The sequence below is a fragment of the Ambystoma mexicanum genome, chromosome 4q (assembly GCF_040938575.1).
Source record: "Ambystoma mexicanum isolate Mex_15411 chromosome 4q, UKY_AmexF1_1, whole genome shotgun sequence".
NCBI classification, from domain to species: Eukaryota; Metazoa; Chordata; class Amphibia; order Caudata; family Ambystomatidae; genus Ambystoma; species Ambystoma mexicanum.
Window position 1 is genome coordinate 559,661,144 of NC_090928.1, and position 25,199 is coordinate 559,686,342.

The following is a 25,199-nucleotide window of genomic DNA, read 5'->3' on the forward strand; positions in this document are numbered from 1 at the left end:
TCTCACGAGGTCTGGGTACACACGTTGCGAGACTTTAGACCCCAGTCGGCTGACTGAGCATACTTTGAAATAAACCAGACTTGTTTGGAAATCGAACCTTGTGTCTGTCGTGTCACTAGTATATAGTTATTATGCCTTAGTTTCCATATGCGGTCTTTATGGCATAGCAAATATGGCGCACGAATAGGGACCCTCCCCCTAATACTCCATCGTATACGTTGAAGTTGAAGGAAGACTAAAACGAGTCGAGGACAAAGCTGTCGAACTGGTATCGGAAAGTGTTCGGCACACCTGTTCTAACTTGATGGGTCCGACTTGATGGTCGTGCAGTTATGTAATGCCTCCGTCCCCAAGTACCGCTCGAGCAGAATGTAAATTACTGCCCAAGCAATCTTTGAGGCCACAGGTGGGAGTGTCGTCGTCAGCCTGGTATCGGGAACGCCGGAAGGACCCCTGAATACTGTAAGGCAAAGTGTTATAATCAAGGAAACACTCAAAAAGGCAATTGGCAATGGACAGAAGGAGTAAACAAGATGCAGTGACACCAGCTTACCTAAAAGGGGAGGAGTGTAGGTAAGGAACCTATGCAGGGGAACCCACAGCAGGCTGGAATTATGTAGTTGACACTCCTGAAAGCACCTGGTGGAGCAAGACTGGATCCGTGGCAAAACGTGAAGCAATCCGAGGGTTGCAAAAACAGAAGGGGCAATCCAAAAGCAAGTCCAGAGTACAAATAGGTGTCAGATGTCTGGGAAATCCGAGAGCACGCCAGAGTCCAAGGGTAATCCAAGAGCAGTTCCAAGAAGCGTTCCGAGGTCGAAGCAAGGAGAGAAAACAAGAAGCAAAGGTAACGCCTGGCAGTCCTCCGTAGAAGTAGCTGTGAAGCAAAGAGTCTTGTTTGCCGGCTTCTTTTGAAGAGGCGAGCGGTATCACGTGACGTATCACGTGACTGCTCGCGCACGTCGCGTGGAGCGCAACGCGGCCAGCGATTGGGGCTGTCGGTACGTCCTGGTATCCTGGAGTCGTCGGCTGTGCAGGAGGCGCCATGGCAACCGCCAACGCGAAAAAGAGCGAAAAGAGGCAGGTCCGCCCAACATGGTATTCCGCCTGCCGTGTTTCCCCCGCTGGTGTGAATGGGAAATACGACGGCGAGAAGCACCTGATGAGGGAGACAGGTGTAAAGGGGGAAGTGAGAGATGGGTTGCGTGAGAGGGCGTGACAACACCCCTGTAGAAGTGGTAAGAGACTCCTCTGCAGATCTGTACACAGCCGATCCCTGATCGACGAGCAGCGCCCAGATAGCATGATGGCGAGGGTCCTGGAACGAGGTAGATTGAACCAGACACGCGGTCACAGCGATTCTTGGTTGCGTCTGTATACGGGCGAATTGCGTCCTGAGGGATGAATTGGTTGATCATGTGAGTCGTGCCCCGATTCTTAAACGTCCTGATATTGGTAGAGAGTTGCACTTGCAAGTTCAAATGCCCAGGGAAAGAAAAGGGTAAGAATTAACTATGCCTGGGAATTTGTCTTCCTGTTTAGTGAGTTTTTTCACTGCGGTAGATAATCTTTGGGAACTGGCCAGGTTGCGCCACCCGAAGGGTCGCCGGCACATGAAATGTATATCAAGTATAGTATAGGGGCAATAGTATTTAATGCGATTTGGCATAGATAGAACAGACGTGTATCAGACCTTCAGTGGCCTAATATTGGGAGCTTTGACTTAGCACGTATAGAACATCTAGAATCAGTATTGTTACGCAAAAAGGCCCGACCTGCAGCGTTCGACATTGTAAGAGACTGGAGGAAGGAAGCTAATCTCCGTTTGAGAAGTATGGAGAAACACGTGTGCAGACATAAAACAAATGTAGAGAAAGCACAGGAGCATGATCAGCATCAGCAGACAGAAGCCATTAGGAACATGGACAGGGCTTTCCAAATAGATGTACAGAAAATATATCCATCGCAAGATTTGCGTACATCAGATGAACTAATAAACAAAATATTAAATGAGCAAAGAAATGAACATCAAAGTACTGACCCAGTTGCACCTCCTCCTTATGTACCTCCTATTCCTGTTATTCCATCTGCACCTATAGTAAGCAGTTCCTCTCCCCCTGTGCCTGTGACATCATTTCCTCCACCGCCTTCAGAGCATGAGTTAGCCAGTACTACATAGATGGAGCCTGTGCAAGGAAGTATTAGACAGACTTGTAGTATGATTAGCAAAGGAAAGAAAGAAGAACAGAAAAAATGGACCGAAACATATATTGATGATGACAATGAAGTGGCTGTGCAAAGTTCCATATCTGATCATAGAGGCCTTCGTGAACAGCAGGTATTGTTAGAATGCATGGGGAATTATCGTGTGAAAATATGGAGTGATTTGACCGATACAGTGGTATCGCAAGAGTTGCGTGATTTGGTTGTTCTTTCGAATTTGCGAGATAATGCGGCGAAAGTATGAGAACACGTAGGCGGAATATTTATGTTTAAGTGAGAACTTGATTGATTGCATAAAGAATTGTTGAGAAAAGATAAACCGCATATGTTGTACGTTCAGCAATGGTTTTTAACGCCGTTGAAACCTGTTAGGGAAGAGATGTGAATCTGTACGCGAGATGCACTTAGATGGATTACGGATGCCGCCATTTCCCCAATTGAAGTACATGATACGTTTAGTCAGTATACATCAGAAATGCAGAGAAAGGTATTACAAGTTATGGTGGAGTACCTACAGGATGGATGCATGAAGAATAAGATATGTTGTCGCGCTGATTTAATGACAATTTATAAAAGTGCATTTTCACCTGAAACTGGAACGACTGCTTTGTTGCTTAATAAACGAACAAATGTCGAATCGCCTAGTTTGCAATTACCCATGAGGGAGGTGCCTCACACGTTTGTCCCGAAAGTAGAGGTTGCTGCCAATGGAGCAACTCCAGCGCGAACAATATAAGCTCATTATATTGCACAGTTTGTACATGTCCCTTTTTCTAGCCAAGATGTAAATACTATAAAACAGATGATCCCTGATATTAGGAAAAACCTGACAGGATTCTATAAGGAAATTGAATCTGTTTTGAATTCATCTGTTTTTACATTGAGTGACATTAATTTACTGTTTCCCATTATTCTTCGAGTAGACATATGGGAACAGATTAGAAATATAAATGACGCGCCGATGTTTGGCGATACATGGGAGAATTTGATTAAAATTGATAGTGAGAGAAAGGCTGGAGAAGAGCCACCAAAAGTAATGTTGGCTTTACCATCGCAGATAGTAGAGAAATTGAAAACTTTAGTGCCCAAAAAAAGAATAGTTTGGGATAAATTGACTGCTTGTTTACAGGGCAAAGAGGAAGGAGCGACAGATTATTTTAATCGGTTTGAAGAGGTATTTGCAGATTTTAGTGGTCAAGATCTAAGTACCGAACCCGGGAAGAGATTGTTTGTTGATATGTTTGTGCGAGGGTTGTTACAGAAAATTCAAAGTTTAATAATGACATCTGAAAGTGCATGGCAAGCAAAAACACAAAGTGAAGTATTACATATGGCCCAATATTATGAGAACAGAGCACCGTCCAGAGTCCAATTTGCATTAATGTCCAATATGCAAGAGGGTCCAATAGGGATTAATCAATGTGCCTATTGTAGACAAGAAGGCCATTGGCAAGCACAGTGCCCACATATATAGAATAGAAATGGGACCTTTCCGAGAAGATAGACTAGAGGTCATCCGGGAATACTAGGACAGAATAGAAACCAAAAGTTGAGTAAAGTAACGGCCTGTATATGGGCAGTGAACAACAATGATGTTAGTCGTTTGAAAGTAGAGCCAGTAAAAGAAATTTGAAAGAAGGAATAACATTGCCACGTATTCCTCAGTATAACATTTCGACTGAAGGAGAAAAAGCATTGAAATGCATTGTATCAGATTTAATTAAAAGCAACGTAATTGAAGAAACTTCTGGTAGTATTTGTAATAGTCCAATTCTTCTGGTTTACAAGAAAGGAGGTAATGATATACCTTACCGTTTTATAACTGATTTACGCAGGGTGAATAAAGTGGTTGATCCGCAATTTCCATTAGTCCCGGATGTGACTACAATTTTGACTATGATTCCAGCCTCTGCATCATATTTTAGTGTAATTGATTTGAAAAACACATTCTTTGGTATCCCAGTGCATCCAGATAGTAGATATTTGTTTGCTTTTACACTAAGAGGACATTCATTTACATTCACACATATTCCACAGGGTTAAACTGAGAGTCCAAGTATTTGCAGTAGAGCATTGAAGGAACAACTAGATATGCTTGAACTACCAACAGGTTGCGTATTACCACAGTAAATAGATGACTTGCTAATAGCAGCAGACACAGAAGATATATCTAAAGAAAGCACTGTTGCATTATTGACACATTTAGCAGTGCATGGATTCAAAGCTTCGGAAAAAAAAATTCCAGTATTGTCGAAAGGAAGTGTCATATTTTGGCTACTTCCTTTCGAAGGAGGGAAGAAGATTGACACCAGAAACAATAGATAGCATCTCTGATATGCCTATTCCAAATACGAAGAAAGAAGTCAGGGCTTTAATTGACATGGCTTCATATTGTAGTCAGCGGATCGCTAACTTTTCAATGATTGTGAAACCAATAGTGTCATTGACAAGGAAGGATCTTACCTTACCTTTGCCATGGAATATGGAATGTCAATAAGCATTTGACCTGCTCAAAGCTGCATTATGTTCAGCTCCACTTTTGGGCACGCCAAATTACGACAAGAGTTTTAAGTTATTTGTGCATGGAAACAATGGATGTCCTTTTGCTGTTTTGACGCAGGAACACGGGGGAGAAATAGACCATGGGGCTACTTCTCTTCCACATTGGATCGTGTTGCATGTGCTTGCGAGCTGTTGCTGCAGCCGCTGCGTCAGTAAAACAAACTGAGGAAATGGTTTTAGGTCACGCTTTAACCGTAATGGTACCTCATTCAGTGGGCATTCTTTTAAGAAGAACACAGACGCAATTTCTCACATCGGCCAGATTAACAAGGTATGAAATTGTCCTATTTGCACTGCATATACAAATTAAGAGATGTTACGCTTTAAATCTGGCCGAATTAATGCCTCCTCCCAATAAAAAGGGGGCTGAAAAAGAAACAAAAGGATGAATTGACCTAACTGACACCCCACAGAAAGAGCCAGATGGAGAACTGTTTTGTGATGGTTCTTGTTTTAAATTATCAGATGGCAAATCAACTGCTGCTTTTGCCGTCACTACTCTGAAAACTATTATAGAAAGCAAACTAATCCCATATAACTCAGCACAAGCTGCAGAAATAATAGAGTTAACAAGACCATGTGTAATTTCTGCAAACCTCAATGTAAACATATATACTGACAGTCAGTATGCCTTTGGGGTGGTACACAATTTTGGTCGATTATGGGCTGAAAGGGGTTTCCTGACATTGCATGGAACCAAAATCCAACAAGGCACTTTGATAGTGAAACTGAAATGTGAAGCACATAAAAAGTAACATGTAATGTAGGAAAGGGAAACACATTTTCAAACAAAATTGTGAAACAAACTGACATACAAAAATGTATGTCAAAAAAATAGAGGAAGTACCCTGCATCATAGCAAATGGAATTACAACAGTTAAGGAGATCCAAGCAGAAGCTTCTGTAGATGAAATAAACAATTGGTCTGAGGGTCCAGCAGAATTAGATTCTGAGGTTTGTTGGGCGGACAAACACCATAACCGATGGATGTTGCCAAATGCCTATGTGATGGCAATGGTCACTATGGCTCACAGTCCGACACACATATGTGCTAGAAAAATGATTCAGCACCTGGATTCTGTATGGAGAATTCACACATTAGAAAAACTGCTGAAAGATTGGTTCAGAATTGCATGACTTGTTTACAACATAACATTGGAAAGGGAACAGTGACACCAGTGGTAAGTTTTGGCCCACCGTCTATGCCATTTGAAGTCATCCATTTTGATTTCATAGAAATGGAGAGGTGCTAACTATAAGTATGTCCTCCTGGTGGTCTGCGCATTCAGGAAATGGGTAGAGATCTATCCCCTGAAAGAGTGTACAGCTATGTCCACAACTAAAGCCATGCTAAAAGAATATTTTCCCCGATTCGGGCTACCCCATGTCATATGGTCAGACAATGGACTACATTTTATTGAGGCCGTGATATTGCAAATTTGCGCAGGCTTCCAAATCGATAAGCGATTCCATTCAGTCAGACACCCGATGAGTGCCGGTTTGGTAGAACACCAAAACGGTATCTTGAAAAACAAACAGAGCAAAATTTGCACAGGGAGCAATTTGAAATGGCCCAATGCACTAACCCTAGCTTTACTTTGCATGCGAACAGCTGTACAAGCGAGGGCTGGTCTCTCCCCCTATGAGATTGTGATGGGGAGGCCAGCGATGTCTGGAACGTGCCGCGACCGAAACGTTTGAGGGATATTGAGTACCCATAACTTATTGATTACTGCCAACAGTTGACTCAAAACTTGCATTTGATTCATCAGCAGGTGCAGGATGCTCTTCCTGTCAGATATACCGGCCGAGGAGATTGTCTGCAGCCAGGTGATTGGACTTTGGGGAACATTTCTGAAAGAAAGTCTTCACTTGCACCGTGCTGGACAGAACCCTTCCAGGTACTACTGGCCACACAGACTGCAGTCCGAGTGAATGGCCGCAAGCACTGGATCCACGCAACACACACAAAAAGAGTTCCGTTTCCTTTGCCACATGAGAAAGAGATTGATGATACTGACGTCGAAAGCAAGACAGTTGTACTTGATCACGAAGATATCATCACAAGTTCCCTGTCAGAAGTACTTCTTTATCCCGGGAAAGGGTCTGGGAGATTGCAACGAAGATCGGAAGGCCAAAATTGCCTCAACTCTGTCTGACTGCTGCCTCATCATCAGTCATTGCATCACGAGTTGGCACTGATCCTGAATTTGGAAATGAGAGTGCATTGTTCATCGATCATACTGTATCTGGAGCTGTAAGGTACAATCTATGTTCACAAAATCGGAAGTGATCAGCTTTTGTTTCGCCTTTGTTCCTAGCTCACGTATGAAGCTGGGAACATAGGCCTTTGGAAAAGGAGTGAATGATCTGTATCAATTGAGAGCTCTGACACACGGTTTCCCTGTGCTAGTATTGAAAGTGAAGGGTGTTGCAACCTGGCACTGACAAGCGGGGGCAAATGGTACCGACAATATAAAATTGATACTTGCTCTTGCCTTTTTGGAGCTCTGTGCAGGTTAACATCAGCTTGCTGCCATCTATAAACAGGCCAACCTGGATTGGCCTGAATGTTTGCTGCCAACGTGTGTTACTGTGGAGAAATATCCCAAATGACACTGAAAAACGTTTCCTGAGATAAATATTATAGACAATGCCTATATTCGCTCCTGCTCCCTCCTGCACCAATGCTGTTGATGATATAGAGCTTGATATTAAGCCTACTCCAAGAAAGACTTGGTTTGGAAAAAATAATATGCTGATGATTCTGAAACTGCTTTGCATTTTGATTACACTGATCCCAATATTTTGGTATCTAGAGACTGTGCATCCCTTAAACTCTCTCTTGTCTGCTACCAATGCTCCTACCACGAGCAGCCCAGTACATGTGCTCTCTTATACTCTTCCTTCACAAGAAGTGAAACATAGAAAAGGATATGATAATAATACATTATTGCTGATTATGAATATGACCCATGCTATCTTGAATAGGTCCAATTATTGGGTTTGTTCCCATTTACCCCAGCACAGGAAAAGAGGAATGGTTTGGTATGTACATACTCTGCCTCTTCATACAACCTGTTATGCATCATTAAGAGCGCTATTTTTCAGAAAATGGAATGATAGTGTCACTTGTCAGTTTGATGGAACAAACATGAATTCATTTGAAAGATTGGTATTGGGACCGTTGGGTTGTTCCATATTTACAAGCAGAAGTAAAATAAAACCGCTAACAACAAGTCCAGTAGATAGATTCTCTAGGCCTTACCAGTCCCTAATCACTTTTGAAATGGCTCCGGTAGGAAACAACGATGCTGTGCCTCCCTCCTATACTATTAATCGTGGTCCACGTTCTGTCCCATTTTGCTTATGGAAAAAAGGGTTCCTACCCAGTGGGAATATTTACTAGATGCATGAATATTGTTGTATTGAACAAGAAGAAAAAACATTATATATAGGAGGTTCTGTCCATTTTCTACGTGGAGATCAGGCCTATCCATGGTTACCTAGAACTTGGGAAGGGACATGTTATTTAGGTATACTTTTACCTGATGTATTTCTTTCCAAGACTTCTGAATTAGCAAAATCATCTAGATCTCAGACACGATGAGATGATACCACAGGACACATTGCTGGGGATATAGCGAAATCATTTATACCATTTTGGGGACAAGCAATAAACTCATGGAACATAAGAAAACTGTCCAGGGTGTTAGAAAAAAAAACAATAAATGGGACAATGGATATACTGCATAATATGACATTGGAACACAAAGCAATCAGATTAATTGCACTTCAATATAGAATGGTGCTTGATATAATTTTGGCTGATCGTGGAGGAGTATGCAAATTGGTGGGGTCAGCGTGCTGTGTATTCGTAAGTGACTCCTCCCCCACGATATTTGAAGCAAGTTCTGAAATTCATGTTCCCATAGGTGGTTTGAATCTGAATATAAGTTCATGGTTTTGGTTCATTGCAATCTTGGTTATGATATTTGGAATCCTCATATTCTGCTGTTGTTGCATACAATGCCTGCCAGTCCTCTGCTCCCAAATTACAAATGAGTGTGTCCATGCAATTAGTATGAAACCTCCTCGTATGATAAATAAAGGTGCACAACATGAAAATGAAATAATTCAAGAATTTATGGCAATTAATATTTGACGATTATAGCGACATGGGTAGTTCGGAATCGGACACGTGGTCTGATGAAGACGCGATGTATGGATGATGCTATTGGCTTAAGCCCAAAAGGAAGGTTTGTTAGACCAGAAAAGTAATCCCATAGTCGAATGATACGTATAATATGTTGGCCAGAAACCAATCGCATCATGTGACAAACATCGCAAACACAGAATCCTCAATGTAACCAAATGGTGTCCATTTTGTGAAATATCCACCATTTGCTTTTTTCCTTTCTGTAAAAAGATGTTTTGCAAAATGTATTCTAAGTTTCAAACTCATGCATGGTTGGAGGCCACGGCCTGCATGTTGAAAGATCAACCCAGACAGGAATGCCAGACGATACCGAAATACATTGTTTTCCTCCCTCATGAAGTCCTTGGAGGCGAGGAGAAACTGCATCTAATCAGCGGCCCAGGTGCCGGCCTGTCTTACAAACGCTGTAGCAATAAGCAGTTAAAGCATGAATTATATTCTTATAGCGGTACTCCTTCGTGGAGACTGTTATTTTCTGCCTCAGAACTGTCTGAGCCTTAGTTCATGAATAGAAACACATAGATAACGTGCCAAGGAATTTTCTCTCCTACAAACATGATATCCTTGCTGAACTAAGAGCTTCATGTTCTCCATAACAAAAAACTGTCTCTGCTACTGTTGCTAGAATAATTATATTTAGACTGAATAGAGACTTGTCATAATGTGTCATAATTGTCATGATTGTCAATCACCAAACCCTAGCCTAAAAAGATACATTATGGGCGGTCTGAATTGCCTTCAAATATTACATGTTATGTATATATATTGTTGCTTGAGCATTGCTCGCTCTCTTGCGTCTCACAAGGTCTGGGTACACACGTTGCGAGACGTTAGTACCCAGTCGGCTGACTGAGCATACTTTGAAATAAACCAGACTTGTTTGGAAATTGAACCTTGTGTCTGGCGTGTCACCAGTACATAGTTATTGTGCCTTAGTTTCCATATGCGGGTCTTTATGGCCTAGCAGCTGCTTGAGCGCTGTTCGCTCTCTCGCATCTCACAGTGTTTGGGAACACACGTCGTGAGGCGTTGAGACCCAGTCGGCCAACTGCGAAAACTATGAAATAAACCAGACTTGTTTGGAAAACGAACCTGGCATCTGATGTGTCATCATAGTATATGGTTATTGTGCCTTAGTTTCCATATGCAGTCTTTATGGCCTACCGAGGGGGATAGAGAGCAAATGTTCAGTATGGATGAAGGCATCCAGAGTGTGTCCAGCCGAGTGGGTAGGACCAGAGGGCAGAATAGAGGGGCAGAGAAAGGTGCAGAGGTCATTGAAGAGAGTGGAGGCTGTGATTGAAGAATCACGGTGGATGTTAAAGTAACCCAGAAGGAGGAGTTTAGAGGTTGACGTCAGGAGACAGGAGGAGAAATCAGCCCATTCTGAAAGAAAAGAGGAGATAGGGCCTGGGGGCCTGTAGATGGTGGCAATGGTCAGAGAGGAAGTAGGAGAGGTGCCACGCCTGCATACCCGGATTTCAAATGCGGAGTAGGGATGGGTGGGTACGAGGGAAGAAGGGACCCACTCAGGGAAGATCAAGGCTACTCCACCACCATCATGGTTGGGTTGAGGCTTTGAGACGATTGTGTAGCCATCAGGGAGAAAGGAGTAAAAAGCATTGACTGAGCTGGCATTGAACCATGTATCAGTGACAGCAAGGACATCAAGATCAAAGTCTTCAAGGAGGAGGCAGATGTTGGAAGAATGTTTGTAAGCGGAATGAGCATTTAGTATGGCTAAGTGAAGCCAGTCACCACCCATGAAGGTTTATTTAAAGTCAGCTACAAGAGGGTGGTACACCTGTCAGAGGTGGTGAAGGAGGTGCCGAGATAGCGGAAGGAGAGATAGTAGGAGTGGGAAGGAAGTTGATGAGAGAGAGCAAGTGCTGGTCAAAGAAGAGGAGATTGGGTTGAGGACCATGAGCCATGATAGCACAAATGTGATACCCATTAATGATGCACCTCGAGGATGAGAAGCCAGCCAATAGTGCTTTAAATCTAGTACCACCATTAATGAGTGAGGTCTGGAGAGGGGACAGAAAATAATATATCTGTGACAATTTGTCTGGAAGTAGCACTGACATAGGTGTCTGCGATGGGTAAGCCAGGATTAGAGGAAAGGACATTTTTCTTGAACTTTTTCCCTCCAGACTTCTTGAGAGAGGGAGAGAGGGACTGGGGGCTGGCTTTATTGCCTGCTGGCTCCTGGTTGGCCCAGAAAACAGAAAAGGCAGTCAATCAGGAGCAACGTGATCCTGTTGGTATGGCAACCCTCTGAGACACTCCAGTGCCGAGGAAGAGGACGGCCATGATAAAGATTGTGATGGGCCCACAGAGCTAGTGCTGCACGAGCATGTGACTGGTGAAAATGAAAAACTTTAGTATGGACCTCTTCCTGTTCCATTGATTTTAACCCCCCCTGTTAAAAACGTCAATCTTCGGCCTTTCTCTGCTTTCTCATCTTCTTCCTTTATCCTACTCAAAAGGTTCAGACTCTCTCCTTACCTTAATTTGCCTTTCCTTCTGCTTATCATACCTTACCTTGAATATCCTCACTGTGGGCTCCTCTCACTCCTACTTGAGTCCCTCATGCTGATTCTTGTAGTTCCTCTTCCTCTCGTTTGCCTATAGTTCCTCTGCCCTTTGCTCATGGTGTTCTTTCCTCCTCCCTCTTCCCCTCCTTGCCCTGCTCATTTTGTAGTTCTCTTTCACCCATCACTTCCAATCCTCATCTTATTATTCGTGTTCTCCCTTCTACTTCTTTTTCTTCTTGTCCTCCTTCTCTTGGCTCCTCCTGCCCTCATTTTCTTCCACTAATTGTTGTATCACTAGGGTTCTCCCATCTCCTCCTCTCTGCTCCTTTCCTCCTACTCTCTGCTTCTCTCTGCCTCTTCACAGCCTGGTCACACATTGTTCTTCTTCCAACTTGTGCATCCCACGCCTTTCTCCCTTCCCTCTTACTTTCATAGTCCAGCAGCTTTACCATTGGCATTTTCAAATGTGGATTGCTCACACCAGTGTGGCCATTACGAGTGAACACATTGCTTGACATTGCCACAGAACTACTAAGTCACATACCATTAACAGCTGATTTCGGGGCAGGCCTGTATGTAGCCTTACGGTCTGCTTAAGGGGTGGGTGAACCAAGTTTCATGTGCACAGACTCCGAACTCTGGTAATCCTAAAATGAGTGGAACATGTTATTAACAGTAGGCCGATGTACACGGTCCATGATGAAATTATTCCACAACTGTGTCTGGAATTCCACAGGAGCCCATGGTCTTTGTTGGGTTTGATGCTTGAAATAGCTGATATTTGTTGAATACTTATTTTCCTTCAGCATAAACAGTTAATGCTTTTTGAAAGGGATACATGGCAGATCATCAACAGTAATTACCAGGGTTCCACAGTAATGCCACAATATTATTCATGTTCTAGGTACTAGTGGGTGTGCAGAGTGGAAACCCCTCACTGACATGTCCAATGAACCTGTCCTATATCCTGGAAGGGGAAACCATAGGGTGCCTAGGGCCTTAGCTGCAGATGTCTAGCAATAGACTGGCACACTAGGGGATCTAGGGTATACTCCATAGACTGCCTCCCCGACCTACATCATAGAACCGATTGTGTAATTGCCCCCAATGCACTCCCCAGTCTAATCCTATAGCCTGAGACATGGAACCTAGTCTTAATGCACACATCTCAGCTGTGCATTCAAAGGGTGCACATGCATGATTGCACAGTACCCTTTCCCTTTATGTCAGCAGTGATTTGTACATACTAAATGTGTATTTGTTTTAGATGCACATTTTTAGCATACCTTCCACAAAGGAGTAGCCATACTTGCATGCCATACTGAAGGAAGTCCACACGAACAATGGTGCCCACGTTAGCTATGGAACTACTTGTGAGTTGATTGAATCCCTTAAATTGGACAGAGTTGTGTGATAGAGATGTGGGCTAGCCTCACTTTTTCAGTCTACATATACATTCCCTAAGAAAGAAACTGGAATGGTGATGAAGGCGTTCCGTGCATGTAGGCCATCAACGACTTCCCATGGCATATGCAAATGATTTTGTACCAATGTCCAGGAAGCAATTAACCTGCAACAAATGTAACAGAAGGGCTTGTCTATAGACACAACACAATATAATATAATGCATTGGGTTGCTTACGCTAATTCCACTAAAACTCAGATGGGAATATGTGAATTTTATAATTGCCTTGGGATAGCCTTTCAAAAAACATAAGCTCTACCGGTCATATTTAAAGGCAGGCAAAGAAACTATGACAGGTTAATAGGGAGATTTAAGATTTGCGGATGCACTGAGAAGACTATTGAATATATATTAAAAATATAGTATGCGAAAACTGTGTCTACTTTATCCTACAGGGCTGTCATGTTGGGGAATGCAAACAGTACTGATTTACAGAAAGATACTTCGTGTCCCTGCCTCTACTTTCACACCTAACATTTATTTGAAGCTTGATACACCCTGTGTCTATGATTAAGGCACCCAGGCTTGTTGTAGTGGCACCCACAAAAACGGTGCTGTCACAGACTGCACCCTGATTTGGAGGGCCAGGCTGCATTCCAAATGTGTGTTGGATGCACCCACTCCCACTCTGACAATGGGACATCTGTGTCACCATGGGTACAACGCAAACACAATTGGACACAGCACATTTAATTCAATAAAACAAAATTGAAGTCATTGTGTTAAAAAAAAATGCTAATTACATGCAGGGGACTGCCAATGTTTGCACCTCTGTGCTTTTGGGTCCCTGCATGTAATTTTAATCACACATAAAGAAGAGTGTAATTGTGACCATTACTCTTTACTTTTACTCTGATTTGTGAAAAATGAAACGCTGCTTGCAAATTACCCTTTGCAGGTGATGTTTTTAAAATGCACTCCTGTGAAAACCACCTGCAATTTACCAGGTGTAAATGCAAGCCATATTGCACAGGCATCATTTGGTTTTACGCCTGCATGAAAATCCCTTACAAGACTGAGGAGGACAGCAAAGCTGAGATGCAAACTTAGCTTAGCACCCCAACTACTCCTTTGAAATGCATGTAAATGGGTCCGAAATGGGGAAGAAATGAAGCCTTGCTTTTATGCCTCCATTTTATACAACGCCTAACCAAATATGACCCCCAGTTAATTCACATGTTAGAAATAGATATTAAAAATGAATAATTTAATTGGCTATCTGAATAAATGAAAGGTAGAATATACATTTGAAGCTGGAGTGCTCTTCCATGTTTAATGAGATTTCTTAGAAGGTCCAACATAATAATAACAGACAATACATCTAAAACTCAGTAATCGTAACACCTTGATTACACTAAATGCTTAATTTTTCCAATATGTGGTTGCCCATTGCGCATTACAGATCTCTGATTGCTTGAGCAATCTTCTACATTGCCTGTAATGTTTCAGTATATGCTAGCATTGCTGCTGTCTTATGTTCCAATACATGGAATTTAAAGTCACTACTCCTTGAAGATGATCCTGCACGAAGTTCTGCGTTGATCGAAAGGGATTTACAGTGTCTTTAATGATGTTTTCTTCCAGTATGTAGGGTTTCTATTGTTCTTGCAGTTCACTTCACTTAAAAGTCATGTTGGCATTTCTCACAAAACATTTGTTTAGAAGACTGGTGTAACTGTACACTCGTTATAATAATCTTTGACGCTGTACCCTGTAGTTCGAACAACCTCCTTCATGCCTTCAAAGCCCACATTCATTCACGAGTCTCCTTGCTGAGTAACATTTAGAACTGGAACTAGATCATCTGCTATTGACTACAACGCTGTATCCTGTTATTTATAGGGTATGATGAGAGCTGTGTATGCACTTCCAAAATTGAAAGCCAACGGACTTGTATATTTTTAATACTCGTACACGCTAAAGCTAAATCTAATGACAGGCAATTATTGTGAGAAACAGGAGGGTTGTATTTAAATATATGCATTCCAGAAGTCAGCCAAATGATGTTCATACATTGGAAAGCATGAAGCACGTGTATGATGCAGTCTTTAGTATGAAGCCTTTTCTCATAAGTAAGTCAATTTTCAGACATTGGTTAGACAACATTTTCTCCTAATTTTCTCCTCAGATTCTGAATGCACCTTACACAAGCCAATTGTATCTGCAAAACTTGTATAAGAAAAGCACACGACAGAAGAAATTACAGCAGATACAACAAACAATTGACATGCAAAAGGTGTAAAGAAAAATACAAGCATAAGAATGTGAAAGCAATCAATGAAGATACAATTGACTTGTGTAGGGTGCATTCAGAATAGAATTATCTGAAGAAAAAAGATTAAAGGAATTAACCAGCAAAATAATTATGTATCAGTGATATAAATGTCTAAGGAAAATTACAAACAAAATAAGTTGTCGCACTGCAAAAGGACCCAATTTGGAGATAAGAATACTGTATATGATTGTATCTGTCACAATCAATGGGTCCAAAGCATGCTGACAATGGAGAAAGGGGAAAAGAAGATAGGAAGCGCCTGGAAATAAGACCTAACCTTGACCGAAAAAAATTAAGCAAACCATTCTATAGGATCTTCCAGGCAGAATCCCATCACATAGTAAAAAAAGAAAGGTTAAAGAGTGAAACATTATTGGAGCAATAAAATTAACTCTAACCAAAATGACAAGAATTTGATAAAAGGGATGCTGAAGCGGAAGAACTTTTTCTTAGACACAGACAAATACATGAAGAGAATATGTCCCCGCAATACTCTACCTCGGTTAGAAGCCTTTTTGAACACCTAGAAACAGCTTCCAAGAAGGCTCTCTAGAAATGGTGGGAAGCAAAAACAATGAAGATGTACTTGGAGGTTGGGAGAATACTCGTGCTTAAGAATATGACATTTTCCTTCTTTTGAAGAAGAGGACATTACAGCGCTACATGACTGGGAGGAACTTTTGACCGAAACATCCACTGGAATGATGATCAGAATTATAAACCAAGCAGCATTAGCACATGAAAGAACAGTTATAGAGATAAGACAACTGAAGGAAAAAATAGAAAAGTTCAATTTACCAGAATTGACCTTCAAAAACTATCAGATCCTTGACAACTACATATCCAATTTTGCAAAAGAACTAAAAAAAAGGAAACAGAGAACGTTTATTCATGATGAGATGGATTATAAAAATGGAAGAGTGCACACGATTCACAGAAAATATGATACAAGAAGCAATTGGAAAGCCAAATCTAAAGTTCCAATAACAGTAAACCCAGGAAAAACAACAGAAACATCAGACTCAGAGACCAACAGCGAAAGCAATAAGGGACCTGTAGAAAAACCAGGTACATCTACAGAAACACTCAGCACATCTATAGTCAGTAAGGAATGCCCTTTTTTGGAAGAACTTCCGAGTTGCAAGAAAAGCACAAGACAGAACCAATTATAGTGGGATATAGATAACAAACAATTGATTTGCAAAAGGTGTAAAGAAAAATACAAGCATAAGAATGTGAAAACAATAAATGAAGATACAATTGACTGTATGGTGCATTCAGAATCGAATTATATGAAGGAATTAACCAGCAAAGTATTTATGTATCAGTGATATTAATTTCTAAGAAAAAATACAAACAAAATAAGTTGGCGCACTGCAATAGGGCTCAATTTGGAGATAAGAATACTCATATGGGAATAATGTCAATAACATTCGAAGTAGCACCAATGAGAAGGTAGAATACAGTAACAGACACACAAGTGGCAAAGGCAACAGGCCAGCCTCGGAAACCACCCTGATGCCTTCAGGGATACTCCCTCCTGCAGCAATAACTTCAATTGGTGGAACCAACACAGCAGAGCACGAACCAGTTGAGAAAATAAATGATCTGTACCTCCTTTGTGTATTACTAGCATGTTATATGTAATAGATAGGATGCTGTAATATTGGCAGTCATAGAGTTTAGTGGATAGCACACCTTTCTTAAAATACATGCTTAAGCCAATGAATGTCAGGACCACCTAATAGTGTGTGTCCACAAGTAATAACATTGCTGTTGTTGTGCTTAACTGAATTTCATGGCATTATATAGCTGGTGTGTGTGTGTTGAATCCCATGAGTCCTTTCCGTCAGCCGATTAGATATTCTAAAGAATTAATGTCTTTGTGAATGTGTAACATAAATTATGTTACCATGCATCTAACCGAGAAGATTTTTCAAGAGGTATAATGATGGTTTTGTAACAATGTGGATCAAGGTCAAACAACGGGAACACAACCTGCTCACCTATGCAGGGACAAATGCACACAACAGGCTTCTATGCCCACTTCGACGGTTGTACCTCGTTCCCGTGCCCTGCCTCGAAAGACCTTTAAAGGTGGCAATGCAACCAGCTTCACCTAGCTACCCTCAATTCTTGCTCTGGTCAAACACTCCTTTGACATCTGTGGGATGCTGGAAATGCATTGGAGGGACAGGGCCTCCATGTCCTTGTCCTGTACTCTTTTATAATGTGTGTTCTGTGTTGTTTTCGGCAAAGGAGTCCATGTTGGACTCCTGGCAGTGCTGCTGTTCCTATTTGTGGTTGTGGTGAGCATACCCTTATGGCACTCATGGGTGGGGGTACAACCCGCTACACCTAGTGTATGTTTTTGGGCCCCTCTGTGTGGCACACAGAGCAGGGTATGGGCTGGTGGCAGCTCCATTCTGAATTTGACAGGTGCTCTGAGTATCCTCCATTTTGAGATACCCAACCCCTGCCATTGGAATCAGTTGATTCCTGAAATGAGACAAGATGGCTCCTGTGGCCTCTTGCTTTCTATTGCCTGTTACCTTGTTTTCCCAAAGTCCCGGGAAGCCAGGACTCTGTCCCTTCCCCTGACTGGCTGTTGGGTCTAAGTTCCATACATTTTATTGTGGGGAAGTCCAGGCCAGACTGGCTGGGGCCTTCCCAATGACTGTAAAATGTGGGTACACCCTTGGGGTTGGACCTGGGTGAATGGAGTGTTTGACCAATATACATTTCATGTTATGAGTGTCTGGTTTGTGACACAATGAATGAGATAGCCCTGCCCTAAACTGGTATGAATGCAGTGTGGTGTGCTGAATAGCTGGGTGCTTGCCCCAATCCATATTCCTTGTTGTGAGTGACTGGATGGAGAAGAATGGCCTGAATGCACTGTGAGCCTGATTGGCTGCCAGCCTGCTGAATGCCCTTCTGAATGATTGGCTGCCTGGTTTGGCTCAGCAGTCTGAATGTGAGACAGACAAGTATATCTGGAGAGCTCTCACTGACTAGAATCGTTCAGAAGCAAACGTCAAAACTTGATACTTAACCTTGAAGCCCAGCTGAAAGAAGAAGTCTCTGCTGCTGCTTTCCTTTTTACGCAATCCGAAAGCTGTCGTGTCTCCAAGAACTGATCCAAGAGAGGGCCTGGCTAGGAGACCTCTTCCTGAGCTACGACACAACATTGTACAAAGTTGATCTTCTTCAAGGCGCCCTGGAAGTCAGTACTCAAAAGGCTGCCGACCAGAGACGGGGTCTGCAAAGAACCTGAAGTGAAGCAACCGGACATCGAAGTCCATCATCGTCGACCAAGGTTCGGAGGCTTGCTGTAACCACTGGAAGCCCGTTGAGTTGTGTTGCCTGGAAGTGGGGACAGCTTGACGCAGTGCTGCTAGAAGGCCGGAGCCGCAACACTCCACCTTTGCTTAAGACACCTTGAAATCAAGCACACCCTTGTCATCACCGTCGACCGGTTTGTCACGCCAGGGAAAGTAAAGGTCATTGACAAACCGAGGAGAATATGCTGGTGGGTTTCCCGCCACCTGAAGTCCACAAAGATGCTGATGAAGATCTGAAAGCCAGCCGTTGCTGAGTCCCGATCGTAGATGCCAAAAACACAGAAGACCCGACACCCTTGCTGGGTGAACTTTCTTCATCGACCTGCTCTGTATCAACAAACTCTTGTCATCGAGGTGACCCGCATGCCTCATCTTCACAGGACATCTATGAACGATCATCCACAAGCACTGCACCGACGACAGTATTTGCAATTTCTTTGTGGAATTAAGGGGCGTTCACCCACGAGGTTCCGTCGACGAACCATCGAAGAAACTTTGCTAAACCAGGTACATTGGGGTTTCTAGCAGGCTTGTTGATACACTTTATTTACAGGTTGCTCAGTTGGAGGGATCCTCAGACAGAACTGTGCCTGGTGGTAGGGACCCAGTATTCTGCCATTGTTTAACCCAACTTGTCTTCCTTATATATATATATATTGAACCTTATTCATATTAAGAACTGTGTTATCACCTAAAATAGTGTGTGGACATTCCTCTGTGGGGGTTTGGGGACCACACTGTACTTAAGAACCAACCTGCATCACCTCCTAAGAGCTTAAGCCTTGATTGCTCGACCTTCATTACCACATAGAGAATCTGGCTGGGGTGCACTGTGCTTCTACTCTTTGAAGACGTTGACCTGGATGTCCCCGCTCTCACCAAGATATGGTTCAATGCCAGCTCTGTCACTGCTTTTGACACTCTCCTTCCTGACAGTTACAATATCCTCTTCAAGCCCTGGCCTACCCGGTCTGGAGGAGAAGTGGCTCTTGTCTTCCCTGATTGGGTCCCTGCTTCTATCATACCCACTCAATACTACTCCTCCTTTGAATGTCTTGTGTGCAAGCCTGGCATTTCTCCTACCCTCCTGCTCACTCTCACTACCATCTACAGGCCCCCTGGGCCCATCTCCCTATTCATTTCTGAGTGGGCCGACCTCGCATATTCTCTTCAGGCCTCAACCTCTAAATGTCTCCACCTCTGTGATTTCAACATTCATCTTGGCTCTCCTAATGCAGCCTCTTTACTCTTCTGCAGTGTCTATGGCTGTCTCTATCTCACCATTCTTCTCTCTGTTCCAACTCATTCAGCTGGGCACTTTGGAGGCGCTTATCTCAGCTGATATCTACCTCTATAACCCTCTCAGTACTCCCCTCTCCTGGTCTGACCATTCTCTTCTCTATTCCTTTATGGATCTCCTAGGCTCCTTGCCTAAACCTTTGCTCTCACTGCCAGTCTCCTTCTCCATCATTTGACCGATGAAGCGAGTGTCAGTTGCTGCTTTTGCTGCCTCCTTCATTCCTCCCCCCACTCCCGTTGCTGACTCTGACACTGACTTAGCCCTTGCTAACCTTCACCTCTCCATCTTTAAAACCCTTGACACCCTTGCCCCTGCCATGAGGATCTTCATGAAGCCTGCCTCCAAGTACAACAGTTGGTATGATTCCAAACTAGCCTAGCTGAAACACAAGTGCAATGCTGCGCAACAGAAGTGGTTGGCTTCTAGCACATTCTCTGACAAATAGGCCTGCTGCCTGCTCCAAAGGCTATGCAGATTCTCCATCCACTCAAAGGAACTTGCCAATCCTACTGCAGTCTCCTCCTCTCCACCTCCTTCTTAGGCCCTCTCTTCCTCTTTTGGACATCCTCCCTCCTTCCCCCCACTCCCCTCCGTCTCACCCATAGCACCAGATGAGATCACCAAGACAGTCTGCTCTATGAAAGTCTCCTCCAAACAGGTGCTTCCCTGCTCCTCTAGAATGGTCAAGGACAACGTTGCCTCTCTTGCTCCCTCCTTGGCTGAGTTCTGTAATTACTCTTTTGCCACTAGTGCCTTCCAATCACCGCTCAAGTACCCCTTTGTGCACCCTCTCCTAAAAAGCCACCTGTGGGCACTTCCTGCCTGGCTAATTACCACCCTATCTCTACCACCCCCTTCTTGAGCAAACTTCTGTAGACATTGGCCAACTAATCCAGCACACTGAATCTGTTGGTTATCTCCACAACAGCCATCTGGCATCCGAGCAACCAGAGACACAGAAACTGCTCTCTCAAACCTCGACTCCAACTCTCCTTCCGTTCTCATCCTCCTCGCCCTGTCCTCTGCCCTTGACATGGTCAATCACTCCACCCTCATAAATCAGCTCTGTGAAACCCTCAGCATTACAGACTGGGCACTGGGTTGGTTGACCTCTTTCCTTTCAAATCGGCCAACCCAAGTGTAATTGGGAACTTTTCTCTCCTTTACCGCACTCTCTACATGCAGCATCCCTCAGTGCTCTATCCTCTTGACGTGGCCTTTCAACATTTACATCTCCCTTCTTGCCCATCTGATCTCCACCTTCTCTACTAAATTCCAATACTATGGTGATGACACACAGCTCTGCTTTAAGCTTCCTTCCTCATCCTCCTCAACTTCCTCTCTCATTACCGGTTGTCTGACTGCTATTCAGGCATGGTGTCCTCTAATGATCTCTGCCTTAATGCCAGTAAGACTGAGATCCTTCTCATTGAAACCCCTGTCCCTTCCTTCCCGTCTACTCTCTGGCCACCCTTCCTGGGCCTTCTCCCCTCACCCTCATGTGAGTCCAAAATCTTTGGCATCATCTTTGTCTCCTCCCTCTCCTTCTCACCTCCTATCTCTGAAATTGCTAAGGAGGCCCTCTATCAGCTTCACCTCCCCAGAGGCATTTTTCCTTTCCTCACCTTCGCCCAGAAACTCAATGTCTCCAGAGCTCTGGTCCTCTCCAGGCTGACTACTGCAACAGCCTGTTCCTTAATCTTGTTCTCTCCTCCATTCGTCCTCTTTAACTAATCCAGAAGAGGACCGCAAGACATTTCCTTGGCCTCAAGCCCAGGGACTGCATCCCTCCAGCCCTAAAATCTCTGCACTGGCTCCCGGTAGTTACAAGGATCAAATTCAAGATGCTCTGCATCATCCACGAGGCTTTCTGCGGCCTGGGACCTCACTATATCCAACTCTCTCTCAATAAATACATCCCTGCTAGAATATTTCGGTCCTCTAGCTCCAATCCTCTGCAGTTCAGATGTTTCTCCAAGCAGAGAGTGGGGAGCAGATCTCTTTCTCCGCATGAGCTGCCCTCCGGAACAGCCTCCCAGCCCATCTCCAACTTGAGCTGAATCTCCATAAGTTCTGGAAGCTCCTCCTCCTTCCCTCTTCCCCTCCCTTGTTAGTCTACACCTGATGCTGTGATTGGTTGCCTGTGCCGTATAGCCTTACAGGGGCCAGGCCCTCCCTCAACCAGTCTTCCCCTAAACTCTTGCCAGCAATTGCCTATGGGTACCCTTCCCCGGGGAGCTGTGAGGCCGGTCTAACCCCTTTCCCGCACTATTGACCCCCTGGCTTTTTCCCAGGCACTTGCATTCCTGGGCACCTTTTACCACTTGCCCAGCCCTGGATCCCCTCCCTTAAGCACTTCTTCATCTTGACCCCCTTCCTACCCCTTCTCCTCATCCAGTTCTCGTCCCACCCCCTGACCTTCTTGATACTACACATGCATGATACCGAATGTCACAAGGCTTAGTAGGACCGTTATTGTTGTTTCTCTCCTCTGTCCCCTCCTCCCCACCCTTTTGTCTGGTGGCACCTGGAAACACTTTCTGCTGTTTAAGCGCCATACACATGTTCAATAAAAAAATATTTAAATAGCATCCTCCTGTTGTATAGCACTCCACTTATCTTGAGCTAAGTTTGCACTATAAGCAACACAAAAAAATCAATATATAAATATGGATTTACATAGATTTCTCCCCAACTGCCCCAATTATGCCAAACTAAGGAGATTTCTGCCTACTTCACTATTTCTCAAGAATGTGTTATACAGTGATAACACATTCTTTATTTACTGCCTATTGCTAAATATATTCATTGTTCTCTTAAAAGGAGAGATTTTAATTGATGATAATGTTTGCTAATTGGGACAAGTGCTAAAAGATGTATGGACTCTTATTCCATTTTTACAATGTATGATGTTATATTCAGGGGCGTGTAGCCTTCATATTATGGTTATTTGTACAATAGTTGAGGGGCATATGTAATTATGTGGGATTTTGAATGAAGGGAAGATATGAATAATAACAATAATGTATTTCTGAAATAGCGCTACACACCTATACGTCTCAGAGCGCTCAAATAACAAAAGACATTATTATCCCACAGAGTGGTACTCACTTTAGTGGGACTCATTACGAGTCTGGCGGTAGCCGTGCCGGAAAAACTGGCAGGCTGCCGCCGGACCGGTAATACCATTCCGCCTCTGTGATTGCCGGAATCACTGGATTCTATCTTCCAGTAAAACCAACCTTTTTCAAAAAGCCGATGCCTCCAGATATCAAAAACCATTTAAAAGTACAACTTCCACCCTCAGCCAAAAAAAGAAAACGGATAACGAACATTTCCTTGAGTATATTATGTCAACAAAGAAAGAAATCTCCCCTGCTTAATCCAAAATGTTATGAAAAGGTTTTAGAGGGCAGTGTAGAACAAGAACAAATACGCAAACATAAGTCTATGATTAGGCAATCTAAAGAACTACAAAATGTGAAAGAATCATGTCATTCAAAATGCTACAAGCAATGTACACATAAGGCAAACATGTATCGAAGCAAAATATTGTTTGAAGATCAGTTATGTGAGCCAAAGCCATCTATCTCCAGCTATGAAGAAGAGGAAGAAGTAGAACAAAGCTACATTATAAGAGCAAAAATAACTTTGTACAACAAAAATACATGCATTTTTGGCAGTAAAGAAGGAAAAAGAAGAAATCAGTTATATTTGATAGCAACTGATTCAGCAGGCATTCGTTTGATGAGAACAGTAGAACTGTCAAACAATGAGACCTTGAAGGTTTGTCTTAGTGATTATACAAATCCTGGATACCCTTGCACGAGGGACATTGGATAACACAAGCTATCTTGGAACACACATTTAGCGGACAGATGCCGCAAAATTCACTGTTTTATCAAGCACCAAATTATGAATTTGTATCTTTGATCAGTGATTTTTTCCTTGAAGGCAATATAACAACAATGGGGGAAACTGAACAACTTTACAGGAAAATTGCATCAAACAATGGTTTAGAAGAAGAAAAGATTGAACCAAAAAAACAAATCAAGGGTTGCATGGAAAAAGAGCTTGAATGTATTTATTTTTAGGAATCCCAAAAGAGTAATGAACCACAATGGGCCTCGTTCCAAGATTGGAGGTAGTCATGGCGCTATTTGCGCCATTACTGCCTCCAATAACGGGACCGAGTCTGGTGTGGTGCAATGGGGACTTTTCGGTCTAGTCTGACCCTGGCAGGACCGGTAAATCCACATTCCACCAACCATTCCCCATTCAATTTGAGCCCACATAGGGCTCAATGGGAATGGGGAAGGCGCTATTTACGGGCCTGCTAATGGCAGGCCCGTAATTAGCGGCCTGGTCCCCTAACGGGACCCATAAGGGACGTGTGGTCCGACCACACGTCCCTTGCGGTTCCTGTTAGGGGACCTCGGAATCAGGGGGTAGGGGATTACCGGCACCGGTCTCCTTACTGGTGCCTGGTTTCCCCTACCTCACGACTCGTAATGACCCCCAATGTGTCTCACTGAAAGTATCAACAGATGTTGGAATATCTCATGCAGAAGAAGAATTTGAGGATATTGAGAACAATATGAGAACCCTTCTTGAAGCAGCTATGATTTTACGTGGAGCCGTAGTAACTACGTTTTGAAGAAGTGAATTTGGCAGATGTTGTTCCAAAGTGGTGCTTTCAAGTACAAATGGATATGAAAAGTAATTCAGAAAAGCAGGATCCTACTGTAATGAACAGGGCTCATACTTTGTCACAGATGTTTATGGTTATGTTTAAACTTTGTCACAGATGACACTAAAATAGATATACTTCAAAACTGGATCACCATAACAATCAACGTGATCGCAAAAGAATAACCTTTTAGTCCATCCCACAAAAGAGCAACAGCAAAATGGTTCACACCACTACCAGGCGCCATGAAAAGGAAAAAAACGAAAACTAGAACTTCAATGGAGGATCAATAAAGATTGCAACAAAAAAAGTCAAACTTTAACAACATACCCATTCATACAAAAAGATAATACAAAAAGCAAAAAGCAAATACTACGACAACAGAAGCCTCAAAGCACCAAATACCCAAAAAGAACTGTTTAATATCATAAACGAAATTAAAAACCCTCCCGGCTGCAACAACACTCCAACGCCATCGAAGAAATTATGCAGTGACCTCGCAGACCACTTCAAAAATAAAATCATGACCATCTAACAGACCATTCAAAACAGACCATGAAACCTCTACACTGAAGACACTGACC